Source organism: Triturus cristatus, chromosome 8 (genome assembly GCF_964204655.1).
Source record: "Triturus cristatus chromosome 8, aTriCri1.1, whole genome shotgun sequence".
Taxonomy (NCBI): Eukaryota; Metazoa; Chordata; class Amphibia; order Caudata; family Salamandridae; genus Triturus; species Triturus cristatus.
In genome coordinates, this window is record NC_140591.1 from 752,603,120 (window position 1) to 752,618,678 (window position 15,559).

Below are 15,559 nucleotides of genomic sequence, written 5' to 3' on the forward strand. Positions count from 1 at the left end.
CATATGCAAATCAGTCTTGACCCTGTGCCTCATGGGAACAGTCCAGCCCGAACTGCCAAGCCAGGTCCTCCCTGGACTGGAAACAAGCATCCTAGGACCGGTTTCGGGGTTTCACCCCTCTTCAGCCAGGATAGCTTGATTCCAGTGGCATGGAGAGCAAGGGACCCACGTCTGGGCATACCCTTCCCACTCGGGGCGACAAATGCAAAAACAACAATTGATGGACAGAATGCAGAACAATGTCATACATTCATCCCAGTACAGAGATCTGGGCCTAAATCCATCGTTTTTTTGCTCACCATGCCGTTCCAGTTTGAACCCAGCCATATGCAAATCAGTCTTGACCCTGTGCCTCATGGGAACAGTCCAGCCCGAACTGCCAAGCCAGGTCCTCCCTGGACTGGAAACAAGCATCCTAGGACCGGTTTCGGGGTTTCACCCCTCTTCAGCCAGGATAGCTTGATTCCAGTGGCATGGAGAGCAAGGGACCCACGTCTGGGCATACCCTTCCCACTCGGGGCGACAAATGCAAAAACAACAATTGATGGACAGAATGCAGAACAATGTCATATATTCATCCCAGTGCAGAGATCTGGGCCTAAATCCATCGTTTTTTTGCTCACCATGCCGTTCCAGTTTGAACCCAGCCATATGCAAATCAGTCTTGACCCTGTGCCTCATGGGAACAGTCCAGCCCGAACTGCCAAGCCATGTCCTCCCTGGACTGGAAACAAGCATCCTAGGACCGGTTTCGGGGTTTCACCCCTCTTCAGCCAGGATAGCTTGATTCCAGTGGCATGGAGAGCAAGGGACCCACGTCTGGGCATACCCTTCCCACTCGGGGTGACAAATGCAAAAACAACAATTGATGGACAGAATGCAGAACAATGTCATACATTCATCCCAGTACAGAGATCTGGGCCTAAATCCATAGTTTTTTTGCTCACCATGCCGTTCCAGTTTGAACCCAGCCATATGCAAATCAGTCTTGACCATGTGCCTCATGGGAACAGTCCAGCCCGAACTGCCAAGCCAGGTCCTCCCTGGACTGGAAACAAGCATCCTAGGACCGGTTTCGGGGTTTCACCCCTCTTCAGCCAGGATAGCTTGATTCCAGTGGCATGGAGAGCAAGGGACCCACGTCTGGGCATACCCTTCCCACTCGGGGCGACAAATGCAAAAACAACAATTGATGGACAGAATGCAAAACAATGTCATACATTCATCCCAGTACAGAGATCTGGGCCTAAACCCATCGTTTTTTTGCTCACCATGCCGTTCCAGTTTGAACCCAGCCATATGCAAATCAGTCTTGACCCTGTGCCTCATGGGAACAGTCCAGCCCGAACTGCCAAGCCAGGTCCTCCCTGGACTGGAAACAAGCATCCTAGGACCGGTTTCGGGGTTTCACCCCTCTTCAGCCAGGATAGCTTGATTCCAGTGGCATGGAGAGCAAGGGACCCAATTCAATTCAATTCAATTCAAGAGACCTTTATTCGGATTTCATAAAATCCATAAAAGTACAACAAAAGAAAACAACACTTTTATACAATAATACAATCCATAAAAACACCACAATCACAACAATTCATTTTCAAATATACAGCTGACATAAATAATTTTCAGGGATTTTCCATCATTTTGCGTGCGTGTACTATTAATCTTAGAAAGGTGCTAGTGCGAAAAATTAGTTCATCTGTATCCAGGGAAAATAATAATGAACAGGATTCCCCCAAGGAAAGGGGTCTTAATTTTCTAAAATAGGGAGATAAAAACCAGTTAATATATTTTAAATAAAATTTACAGAAGAATAGGAAGTGAATGTCATTCTGTTTGCTAGTTCCATCACATGGGCAAGGATTATATTCTACTGTGTGATGATACCCCAAAGGGAAAGCCAACAGGAATTTTACAGAACCTGCCCTTAGACGAAAGAGCAGCGATCGTTCCCAATTGGACATGGGGAGAGTTAGGTAAGATGGTAGTGGGTGCCTACACAGATCATACCCCATGTATGTGGCAACAGAAGATTTAGATAACTCCCTCCCCATTCTTTCTGAATTAAAAAGTGCATAAAGTGCTTGTTTAACTACGACCCTATCATTCTTCTCAATTCCGGTAGGTTCTAAGAAAAGATTGCCCTTATCCACTGCACATAATGTTTTAGAGACCTCGGCTAACCAGGGTATTGACATGTGGTGATCACACTTTAGGCAATCCATTATAATGTTTTTTGTTAGGGTCGCAAAGTTATTTGTCCAAATCCTAATCCAGAATAGGGCTGGTCTGGCTCTAATAAAATCACATATATAAGGGAGATTTAGTTCTTTGTGACAGATGAATTCAGAAGCTGAAAAAGGAGCACCCAATATTTTTCTACAGAAACGATTTTCCTCACGTTGAATCCCTGAGTTTCTCCCTGAGCCCCAGACCTCAGCCCCATACGTTGCCACAGGAATGCACTGTAATTTAAAAATTTTTAAAATGGCCCTAGTGGCACCTATTTTCTTCGGGCGTTGGAGGCTCAATATAGAATTGGTGGCTTTCGAGAACTTCCCCATGGCGTGGGCAGAATGCCCACTCCATGAGCCGTTCGCAGCGAAAACCAGTCCTAAGTACGGAAAAGAGGTTACGGATTCTAGTTTATCCGAACCTACATTTATAGTATTGAGCTTCCTTTTCCCGGGTCCACAAGACATGATAAAAGATTTTTTAAAATTTACACGCAGATCAAGTGCCTCCATATGCTGGACGAATGCTCTAATGAGCAAACGAAGAGCATTAGGGGTGCGGCCCATAATGACCGCATCATCTGCGTATAATAAAACTGGTAATGAATTCCCCTGGATAATTGGGACATCTCTCGTCACTTGTTTCAAGGCTTTGGCAAGACCGTTAATATAAATAATAAATAGCAGAGGTGCTAAAACGCACCCCTGTCTCACCCCCCTACCTATTTTTATGGGTCCGGACACATCGCCACCAGACCCGATCCTAACTTGCGCTTTGAGGTCCGTGTGGAGATAGGCCAAAAAATTAACAAGACTTGCATCCAGACCATAGTTAGAAAGCATAAGCCATAATTTGGATCTATTAACTAGGTCGAATGCGGATGAAAGATCCATAAATGCGAGATAAATTGGGCTAGAGCGGGCAATGTTATACTTATCAATAATCAGTTTCAAGTTTAGACACTGCTCCACCGTGCCCACACCACTCCTGAATCCCAACTGGCACGGATCCAATAGATCAGTATCTTCAGCCCACTCTATCATCCTATTATAAATAACTCGTCCAAGGATTTTTAAGGTATTGTCCAAGAGCGAGATTGGACGGTAGTTGGCTGGATCTGACCTATCTCCCTTCTTAAAAATGGGAACTATGGTACTGGTTGCCCAGGTGTCAGGCATTGGCACCATGGGTAGACTATTAAAAACATTAAAAAGAATTGGTGCCCATAGATCCGTGTTATACTTGATAATATCTATAGGAAGCCCGTCGGGACCAGGAGCCTTGTTACCAAGGCTTTCTTTAATGGCTGTGACTATCTCAGGGAGGTCAATCTTGAGATTGCATGACACCTTCAAAGAAGGAATGGTTACTTCCTTAGAAGGGGTAGCATATATTTTAGCAAAATGAGCCTCCCAACTACTACTAGTGATGTTGCAACTGATTGGGGATAATTGTTTCCCCATATCTCGCGTCTTCCTGACGGCTGACCAGAAGGGGCCGCTACTCTTCAAATTTGCACTTGCAACCAATGTTTCCCACTGTTCTGTCAGCAGGGCAGCCTTCCTTTCAGTTGTCTTTAACTTATAGTTTTTCCTGGCCAGCTGTACCTCTAGTATACACCTTGGGTTAGAAGACAATGCTTCACGTAGTTCCCTATTTGCCATAGAACAAGCTGAATCAAACCATCTTGGTTCTTTCACTGTCTTTGGTAGTGGGACTGACAACAATTTTTTAATTACTAAACACAGTTTGCCAAAGTCAGTGATTATGCTATTATTATTTCCATTTAAAAATAGACAAGAATTAATTAAATCAGAATGATCATTCTGCACATTTTCTAAAATAGCTCCGCTATCAATCCCCCTCCATTTTAGCCGCAGACCATCACCTGATGGTGTAATGTCTCTTGCACCATTAGATTTCACATATACAGGGCGGGAGCCTAAATGCAATGTAACTGTGAGGGGGTTATGATCGCCAAAAGATGTCTTTATCACCTTGGATTCCAGTACGCGGTCCAATAAATCAGGGGACATAAAAATAAAGTTAATGGTTGAACAACAATCACGCCCCCTAAACGTGGGGACATAGTCCATGTCAGGTATTGAAGATACTTCCATGGCATTTCCAAGGGTGTGTTCACTCAATATTTTTGCTAATTCAAGCCCCCTTTTTTCAGCTTGGTCTGTGATGTTGTTAGTGTCCTCGATCCAAGACTTCTTTGTTAGTTTGGCATTAAAATCTCCGCCGATTAGAATCCCTATCCCCCCCTCTGATTCCAAGTTTATTTCCAATTTTCTTAGGGTCTTAGAGAGGGCTATATAGTTTGTGTTGGGTGTGGAGTAAAAATCATTATTATAAAAATTAATTATAAAAATCCTGGGTTTTAGTTTCAATTCAAGGACCTGAATATTCGGATTTCCTTCTGATAGGTCTTTGATGGTACCTCCCACCAATGTGCTGACGCCTATAAATAATCCTCCCACTGCACGGCCAAAAATGGGCTTGTTTGAGGTTACGCTAAAACAGTGGTAACCCTCAATAAATAAATTGCTAACAGCCCATGTCTCCTGGAACATAACAATATCTTTGTTCTCCAATAGCTTGATCCATTGAGGGTCAAACAATCTTGGTTCCAACCCAGCAACGTTCCAACTAAGGATGGACAATTTGGAGCGTTTTAAGGAACAAGAGGCATTATAGCCACTAGGTTGCTTAGGTTGAATTGATGGAGTAGTTATGTTCTCTTGTGTAACTGGGGACATAGTCGAAACAATGCATGCGGCCCTTGTCTCAATTTCATTGCATTGTACATTAGAAGGGTTTTCCCTGATGGTGATTGGTACATCCTCACTCCCCCTATTTCTTTTCCCCAGTCAATCTTGACATTCCAAGTTGGAGAGAGCATGTTCAAAACGGTTATGCGTTGGTATATTATATATATACCTTGGCTCGTTCTGAGACATGTTGAAATTTTGTTTAGGCCTTGCGTAAAGTCTCTCCCTTGGGTTGGGATAAGTGGGAGTGGGGAGAGGTAGATATGGCAGTTGATGTGGTGGGGGTATAATCCGTTGGCCTAGTGAACGACCATTCCTAAAATTAGTATTAAACTCTTGGTAAGGATGTTCATAGCCATTAATAATGTTGTGATTCATGCCCGGTTGATCTGCTAAAAAGTTAATCCCAGGGTTAGAGTAAAGGTCAATTAAATGTCTATAAAAATACCCAAGAGGAAGCAGGGTAGTATTAAATTCCCAGGGTGAGGGCAATGGGGCTTTTGAGAGTGTAGACTGCACCCATTGTGGGGATCTAAAATTTATAATAATGCAGTCTCCTTCAAACTTTTTTCTCATTGGACCCACCCACCCTACCCTCTGGGTATGAATAATTTCCCCTGCTCCTTCCATTGGAAAGTTGCAATTTGCAGAAAGCCAATGGAGAGTTCTATTTCTTAAGCTTGTATGATTTTCCTCTTGGGTTTCCCTCAATTTTGGGACGTTGGCTAAAACCAAGACATACGGACCGCAGTCTGGGGGCAAACTGATGCGGGCCGGAATCTGTCTCTTACTGATCACTTCAATTATATCGGGCTTATCTGTTAAGTGATGTTGGTTAACATCCTGCACTTGTCTCGTTAGCGGCCTGTTGCTTATATCAGTAGATTTCTCCCTTCCTCCCGAGCCAACTATTGTGGTGATTTTGGTATCTAATACCTGTCTGGATAAGGGTTCTAGGTTTGATTGATCTTTACTTCTACTCAGTTTGGATGTAGAGGGAGAGGCATTAGTCTCCACTATACTTTTCTTATTGGCCATAGTGTGTTGTGGTTTATGTGTATTAATGTTGGTTGCACCATGGTGTGTTGTAGTTATAGAATTACACCCTGCGCCTAATTTCAACACATGATCATCTAATGCCTTCAACCTCTTATCGATATTAAGGACTTGTTGATTGATGGGTCCTAAAAGAGTAGTTATTAAAGTCTCCAATCTCCCCCAAAACTCTTCATTCCCCGGCAGTGCATTAGTTAATGAAGTTTGTTCATTATTTTTGCCAAAGTGCGCTTCGCTTTGAGTATGGTTTTGTATTACGGGAGTGAGAGGCCTCCTCAATTGAGGGCGTCCACCATTCTCTCTGCGTTTATCTACTAGTGGCTCTATATGTTTCTCTTTTCGCTTTGATTTTTGTTTTCTTGCTTTCTGTCCCCTTGTTCGTGCTGGTGTACTATCACTTTTTTCCCTATCTATAATCGATACATCCGTATCTAAGCATAGTTCTATCCCTTCCAAATGAGCCTGCTCATTAGTTAAGGATGGGGTAGTATCAATGGTCTTGTTAGCGCTTGATCGTAACATAGACGGTGTTAGTGATAGTCTATTGTCCAATATACGATGATTAGGGGATACGCTGTCCAGGATTATACAATTCACATTTAAGTCAGTACCTGGTAGCCCCGCGTAAGATGTTATATCCGATGTGGCCACCAGGGAATCCAATGTATTGTCCTGCAGCAGAGGTAATTGCGTGCTTAGTGGGAGCGAGAGGCGTCTTTCAGTATTTTGAATGGCAGAAGCCACAACGCCGATCGTCCGCTGCAGCATTTTATCGATAGCAGTCAAACTAGGCAATGGAGGCAATGGAGTAGGGACAGTAGCAGTTGAGGGAGATGTTAACTGCTTACGAGTAGACTTGGGCACAGGTGGAGCTTTTTTCCCCATTTTCCAATATGTGTTTTGAGTATACTACGCAACAATAAATGGTTGAATCCCAGTCACAACATGTACTATACTCACACACTTGGCGATGGCTTACGATAGGACACCAACTTTCAATGAGCCAAGAGGGGTTGCCCGGCCCGACCTCCAGCGACCCCGGACGGCCACAGACGGCCCGCCCTCTGCCCGGGCTCAGCCTGGCGCCGCCCGCGCGCGTCCCGCGACGCGGAGAAAGGCGCGAGATTTTAAAGCGCCTCCGGGCGCGTTTGCAGCGTCAGCGGCCGCAGGGGTGCTTGGGGGCTGTAGTCCCCGCTCTCTGCCGTGAGATGTCGGCGGCAAACAGGCGAGTGGCGCCAGCAGCGCTAGCGTGTTGGTGGCAGCAGCGTGATGGTGATGGCAGCGCGGCCAGTTCCCTCCAGGGCAGCAGGGCAGCAGCAATACCAACAGGCGGCAGGCAAACAGGCAAGTGGTCTCTGAAAAGATCCCCCGCTCCTCCGTGAAAGGCGCGAGATTTTAAAGCGCCTCCGGGCGCGTTTGCAGCGTCAGCGGCCGCAGGGGTGCTTGGGGGCTGTAGTCCCCGCTCTCTGCCGTGAGATGTCGGCGGCAAACAGGCGAGTGGCGCCAGCAGCGCTAGCGTGTTGGTGGCAGCAGCGTGATGGTGATGGCAGCGCGGCCAGTTCCCTCCAGGGCAGCAGGGCAGCAGCAACACCAACAGGCGGCAGGCAAACAGGCAAGTGGTCTCTGAAAAGATCCCCCGCTCCTCCGTGAAAGGCGCGAGATTTTAAAGCGCCTCCGGGCGCGTTTGCAGCGTCAGCGGCCGCAGGGGTGCTTGGGGGCTGTAGTCCCCGCTCTCTGCCGTGAGATGTCGGCGGCAAACAGGCGAGTGGCGCCAGCAGCGCTAGCGTGTTGGTGGCAGCAGCGTGATGGTGATGGCAGCGCGGCCAGTTCCCTCCAGGGCAGCAGGGCAGCAGCAATACCAACAGGCGGCAGGCAAACAGGCAAGTGGTCTCTGAAAAGATCCCCCGCTCCTCCGTGAAAGGCGCGAGATTTTAAAGCGCCTCCGGGCGCGTTTGCAGCGTCAGCAGCCGCAGGGGTGCTTGGGGGCTGTAGTCCCCGCTCTCTGCCGTGAGATGTCGGCGGCAAACAGGCGAGTGGCGCCAGCAGCGCTAGCGTGTTGGTGGCAGCAGCGTGATGGTGATGGCAGCGCGGCCAGTTCCCTCCAGGGCAGCAGGGCAGCAGCAATACCAACAGGCGGCAGGCAAACAGGCAAGTGGTCTCTGAAAAGAGCAAGGGACCCACGTCTGGGCATACCCTTCCCACTCGGGGCGACAAATGCAAAAACAACAATTGATGGACAGAATGCAGAACAATGTCATACATTCATCCCAGTACAGAGATCTGGGCCTAAATCCATCGTTTTTTTGCTCCCCATGCCGTTCCAGTTTGAACCCAGCCATATGCAAATCAGTCTTGACCCTGTGCCTCATGGGAACAGTCCAGCACTGGAGTCAAGCTATCCTGGCTGATGACGGCTGATAGCCAGAAACCGGTCCTAGGATGCTTGATTCCGGTCCAGGGAAGACATGGCTTGGCAGTTCGGGCTGGACTGTTCCCATGAGGCACAAGGTCAAGACTGATTTGCATATGGCCATGTCTGAACTGGGGTGGCGTAGTGGGCAAAAGAACGATGGATTTAACCCAGATCTCTTGACTGGGGGAGAATGTTTGCATTGTCAGCATTCCGTCCATCATTTGTTTGTTGTAACGCTTTTCGCCCTAAGTGGAATGGTTATGCCCAGACGTGGGTCCCGTGCTCACTACGCCACTGGAGTCAGGCTATCCTGGCTGATGACGGCTGATAGCCAGAAACCGGTCCTAGGATGCTTGATTCCGGTCCAGGGAAGACATGGCTTGGCAGTTCGGGCTGGACTGTTCCCATGAGGCACAGGGTCAAGACTGATTTGCATATGGCCATGTCTGAACTGGGGTGGCGTAGTGGGCAAAAGAACGATGGATTTAACCCAGATCTCTTGACTGGGGGAGAATGTTTGCATTGTCAGCATTCCGTCCATCATTTGTTTGTTGTAACGTATTCTAGTCCGATGTGAGGTGAGAAAATGTCTTGCTTTCCAGAGTCTGCCAAAATTGTGAGCCACCCCAAAGGCGTATTGACTGTCCGTATAGATATTAACAGTCATGTTTTCACTGATTTCACAAGCTTGTGTCAAGGCCATTAATTCAGCCGCTTGAGCCGATGCCTGTGGAATTTGTGCTGTCTCAACTACTGTAACAAGAGTGGTGAGGGCATATGCAGCAGATGTAGTTCCATCCGATCTTTTAAGACATGAACCATCTATGTATAGTGTTCCCTCAGCGTCTGTTAGGGGGGTGTTTTGTAGATCCACACGACCCTTTGTCTCTTCTTCAGTCCGTAATATGCAGTCATGAGGGTCAGAATTTTTCCCTTGTGTCTCTGTAGGGAGTAGTGTAGCTAGGTTTAGAATAGTACATCTCCTAATGTCAATGTGACTGGTAAAAAGAGTAAGCTCATAACCTGTAAGTCGTGCACTGGTAAGGTGTTGTGTCTTGGTGTTGTTGAGCAAGGTATCTAGTGCATGTGGGACCGTTAAGGTCAAGGGTGAAGACATAACAATACCTGCGCTCAGGCGGACCATAAGTGCAGCAGCAGCAGTTGCGCGCAAACATCCCTACTGGGTCAAGTGTAGCCGAGAAATAAGCACAAGGGCGATGTTTGTCTCCAAAAATCTGAGTTAAGACCGGGCAAGCGCTGCCATGTGTCTCATGGACAAAAAGAAAACATTGTTTGCCATAGTCTGAGGTGCCTAACACTGGAGCTGTACATAAGGCATCTTTGAGTGTCTGTAAGGCAGCCACATGTTCAGTTGTCCATGGAAAATCTCTTTCTGGCATATCTTTAGTAGTGAGAGCTAAAAGAGGTTTGACAATGGCCGAGAAGTTAGGGATCCATTGTCTGCAATAGGAAGTGAGGCCTATAAAGGCACGTACTTGTTTCTGTGTCAAAGGGGGAGGCATGGAGGTAATCAGGAACACTCGGTCAGTGGTAAGTTGTCTTCCCTCCATCGAGAAAAGGTGGCCGAGGTAGGTCACTTTCTCTCGACAAAATTGCAATTTGTTCAAGGAAACCTTATGATTGTGGGAGGCAAGGTGGTGAAGCAGACGTACTGTTGCTTGTTCACAAAGTGAAGCAGAAGTGGCTGCCATTAAGAGGTCATCTACATATTGCAACAGAGTGGCTCCTGCTGGAAGCGTCAGGGAGTCCAACTGATTCTTGAGAGCCTGACTATAGATGCTGGGGCTTTCAGTAAAATCTTGGGGGGCACGGCAGAACCGGAAACTACGCCCTCCAAGAGAGAAACCAAAAAGATGTCTACTGTCCGGATGTATGGGAATGCTGAAAAACTCATTCTTTAGGTCAATAACAGAAAAATGAGTGGCGGTCGCTGGGACCATGGTCAAGAGGGCTGTGATATCAGGGACATTGGGATACTGTGAAACCGTAATTTTGTTGAGAGCCCGCAGATCGATGACAAACCGATAGATTTTGGGGGCAGCGGGAGAGGGATCAATACATTTTTTAATAACTGGAATAATTGGGCTGGTACACTCATTACCACGTGTCCCCTCAACTACTCCTGTCTTCACGAGATCTGATATTATAGATAATAAGGCAGCCTCACCTTCTTGGGGAAGGCGATACTGGCGAAGCCGGGGCAGTTGGGCACCTTGCTGGATACGGACAGTATGCGGAGAAATGTCGAGGTCCTACATCAGTGTCAGAAGTGGCCCAAAGTGATGAGGGTAAGGCCTGCAGAACGGGAGGGAGGGGTCCAGAGAGGAACATAGTGGCGGAGGAATCTGGTGATATGGTAAGGGACACGCCATCAGGACTACAAGAAATGGTTGCATGTAAAGCCTTTAACAAATCCATACCCAGCAAATTTTCACTACATCCAGTCGTGAGAATCAAAGGAGTGTCCATATGAGCTGGACAGAGATCCAGCAGGAGAGGCTTAGAGACGGGGTTGGTGACAGGGACCCCAGAAAAACCCACTGAGACATTGAGAGAGCCAGAAAGGGGTGCCTCCGGTATCAAGGTGTGCGCAACAAAGGATCTAGTAGCCCCAGTGTCTAGGAGAAACTTCTTTTTATCCTCTGCAACGAGATCCGGTAATAAATTAGATACAAATTTATCAATAAACACTGAACCCGAGCCAGGGGCTCTAGGGTCCAATCCACTGTGACTTTTGTACTCAGTTTCGAAGCGGGTGAAAAAATCAGCAACAGACTCATCCTTACATTGTTTACATGCATTAACAGCTATTTCGGGCAAAAGGGTCTTCATGAGTTGCAACAGATGGCCTGGGAGAGCTAGAATAGCCAGATCAGGCTTAGTCCCTCCCTCTCTGTCATTCTCCATCCTCTCAAAGTCGGTCCAGTCACCATGCAAAGCGGCCTTATGGTTGACATGGCGTATTTTTGTCCAATATGTCGGGTGGTACTACTGACCCGAACAATAAGACAATATCCTCTAAGGTAAGGACACCAGAGGAAACAATCTGACCTAATTCCTGATAGTAAAGAGCTGGATTCTTACGGGGGTCTGGTAATTGGGATTTTAATTGAAGAACATCCGCTCTTTTCCATGGGACATGCACCCATATCCTACGCCAGTGGGCTGGGGCTGCTCCAACACTCTGGTTATTGGCGAGCACTGCAGGGATAAAGACGGGAGCTGTCTCTCTCATAGGTATGGCTTTGTCATTCGGAGGTGACGGAAAAGCAGTTGTGTCTCTGAACGCAATCATGGTAACAAGGGCTTCATGCATATCATCTCCCTGAACATGACCCTTGGCAGTAGTTAGTTTTAAATCAATCAATTCCCGGGGAGTATCTATGAACAATGCTTCGTATCTCTTTATTATAAGTGTGCACATATACTTGGCCATGTCTGTTTGTTGTATGGCCGTCCATTGTCTAAACGTCGGCCAGATATCTTTAACGCCATAAATATTACCATTATTTATCCAAAGTGCACATTGTTTTCGCATAGCGTCCCTTTCACTACCCCCAGAGAGTTCAGCAGTCCTCAAAGACTCCTTTCTAGGGGTACGGAAGAATCCAAACAGGGTATTGGGCATAAGAGAGGACCATCTCGTTCGGTCCGGAGTGGCATAAGGGTCACCAACAGGGGTACCAATAGGCTGATTATCAAGCAGACGGGATGTATGGTCGGAGTTGGGTCAATAGGTGGGGTGGTATGAACTGTTGGAGGGAGGGGTGCTGGCAGAATGACGGGAGTCAAAGGATCAGGCAGTGGTACAATGGGTGAGGCAGCCTGAACCACCACTGGTGGGGGTGGAGCGTTAGGAACATTTTGAGGAAGAGCGGGATACATAGGAGCCGGAGCATAGGCAGGAGGTGGACCTTCAAGAATAGCATTCAACAATGAGTCCCCCTCTTCTCTTTCAACCTCAAGGTCCCTGGGAGAATGAGCGGGGTAACATTTTGTCGCCTTAGCCCTATGATGCCTATCTGCCACTTCAACCCCTTCCTGAACCTTATTTTCTAAATGCGCTTTCGCATGATCAGCCATAGACATCCTCTCTTTCTTTTTATTCAACGCTTGCTTTTTTCTCATTCTTTGATCTATTTTTTTCCTCCACAACGCGGTGGCGTCAAACATGGCTTGACGAGACCGTTTGCGGAGCAGCTGCTCCTCCAGGCTCGAAAGGGCCTGGAGATCAAAGGAGCCAAACTGTGGCCACTGTAATTCAACATTGCTTTGTTTCGTATATTTTACCCATAAGGAAGAAAACACGATGGGGGGGCGTGGTCTGAAGCCCATGATGGCGGTCGCATAGGCGACGAGCTCCGGGCCGGGGCTTATGATCCGACTCATTATCCTGCATATTCCCACCTGATTTGGCCGCTCGTGGGAGACGGCGTGTGTGCTGTGCAGGCAGAAAGGTCCCGCGCGGTGTTCCGGCGCTCGGGCTCCCTGGGAGGTGCCTTCTGTGCTGCGGCGGAGTCCGGGCCTGTCCGGGGCCTAGACGACGGGCTGGACGCCGGCCTCGCCTGCAATCGGATGCGGAGCTGGTGGCGGGGCTTGGCGGGAAGAGCCCATGTGGGCCCCCCGGTGCGGGACCTGAGGACGGATATCGGGCCGGGCCGCACCCGGGAGGTGTGCTGGCTGAGTGGCACAGAGTGCGGACGACGCTGGGGCTCGAACAGTATGCCCGATCCGAGCTCCGGAGGGGCCGACCGCCCGCAGGACAGCACGGACCCCGGGATCGTGGCCTGATTGCGGCTGCAGGTACGGAGCTCTGGTTTTCCCCTCCCCCCCCCTCCCCGGGGGAGCCGGGATTGAGGAGAGGTCCAGTGGTGCCTGGCACGAAGGGAGCATTGAAGGTAGGCACTGGCGCTGCGAGGCGGGGACGAGGTGGGGTTCATTGGTGGTGGCCCCCCTCCCCCCGCTCTCCCCCCACTGACTGTGTGCCAGCCTACTCCAGGACATACGGAGGTGATTCCTTCCTTGCGGTGCCTGACTGCGGGGGTGTGACGGGCGGCGGCATTGGGCCCCCCCCCCCCCCTCCCAGCTGTGAAGTGGTGCTGGTCGAGTTTGCGAGGCCCGAGGAGCCAGGTCGATCTCATGGGTCCCCACGGGGGGGACACGGAGAGAAACATAGCGGCCCATGCGCGCTGAAGTCTGGGACTAGGGCCCTTGTCGAGGGCCCGGAGAGAGCTGGATTGCTGTCTACGGTCCGGGAGCTGTGGGGGCACCTTGGCCTTACGGTGGAGGACCATTGACGTGGCGGTGGAGCTGAGCTGATAACGGCGACCCTCAGGGACAGCTACAGCACGGCAGGGGCAATAGAGGCGCGGGAGCGGCTCCAGGATTGGACTAGGGGGGCAATAACTAGAACAAAAGTTATGCTCTACCTGTTTGGATAGCAATAGATCGAATAGATCTCACTGATAAATACCCCAACAGGGTCGCTTACGGCCACACCATTTGGAAGAGAGCACACAAAAAACTATATATTGTGATTGAGGATTGTATTTTTATTTATATTTTGTTCAATAATATTCTTAATATATATACAAAAAACATATGCTCAAAATATGCATACAATAGCTTGTTGAAAGGATATATACAAAAAACCAAGCTAGGCCCCCTCAGAGGGGTGAGAGGAGTGTATAAACGGTTAGATCACAATCATGCTCAACAAGCAACCCATACAATCTTACACAATCAACCAATACATTGAACATGCATTTTCTCTACATTTAAAATATTTTTTATATACACACAAGAACAATCTCCTCAAAGTCTTGGTGTATCTTGTTTGATGGACACCACCAGATCATACAAAAAGACACGCCGGCGCGCGTTTCGGTGCAATCACCCAAGAATAAGGGTGCCACCTTCTTCAGGGCGTAATTTGTATGCGTTTTCTGTAATCCAGGGGGCCTGTAGAGGGTTAATATTTAAAGAAAAAAACATCTCATTGGGAGTAATAAAATAATTTTTCAGTTATTGTCATCATGTATATCAATTGTAGGTTAAAGGACATCAATAAATGAATGATATTTTTTCATAGATCGATTTTAGGCCAAAATGGTGTGGCGAGCAGGTGCTCAAATTGGGTTTCAATTTAACGAAACAAAATACTTATTAATGAACATATACAATATGAATTATCAGAACATAATAACCACAGCAACTGCACATTGTATGCCGCCTCTCACTGGGTAGATTAACCTTGGAAGAACCAAAAAAGATGCAGGGACCCTGACATAAATAGTGCTCTAATTGTAAAGATAGCAACAGCAAAAAATAAAGAAACGAGTAGGTCTATGATACACTGTATAGAATTTAACACTCACCTGAGTTAAAATCTTGAGGTGCATAAAGATAGATCGAGAAGAGAGCGCAGGAAGGAATGTAGGGGGAATCACTCCTGTAAGTGTCCTAAAATGGGATAAAATAGAAGAAGAGAAGCACCCATTTATAGATCATTTAACAAAGGTTGGGCTTAATTCATTCGTGAATGATAAGTCAACAACTGCTTGCCTTGCAAGTTGTGCGGTAAAGGATGAAGACAGGAAAGCTTCAAGATCGGTAAAAACCCCTAGTTCTGTTCGTACAGGTGGTCGATTCCTTTAAATGATTGCAGGCTAGAAGAAAAATTAGAATTAAACCAAAACATGAGCTGAAAGTAAGGTAATACTAAGCGATGATTTTAAGTAGCTCATGTCTGATTATCAATGATCCTCAAAGGGCAAAATCTGGAAGCTGACATTTCGTAAATTATGAATTGTCCTGATAGAGTACGCGATGATAAATGACAACTATTTGCTAGGATCTAGGAGGAGGCGTCATAATGAAGGCGTCATGATGGAGATAAGAAATTAGTTTCCTTAAATATCTGAACAATTAGAGGAGTAAAGGCAGTCTAAGCTGTCTGATTAAAGCTTAAGGATCCCGTTTCAAATAGAGCAACGGTAGAAAAACATATAAAGTGGACAAAAGCAAACTAAACATGGAAACGACTAAATAAGTGCTTATC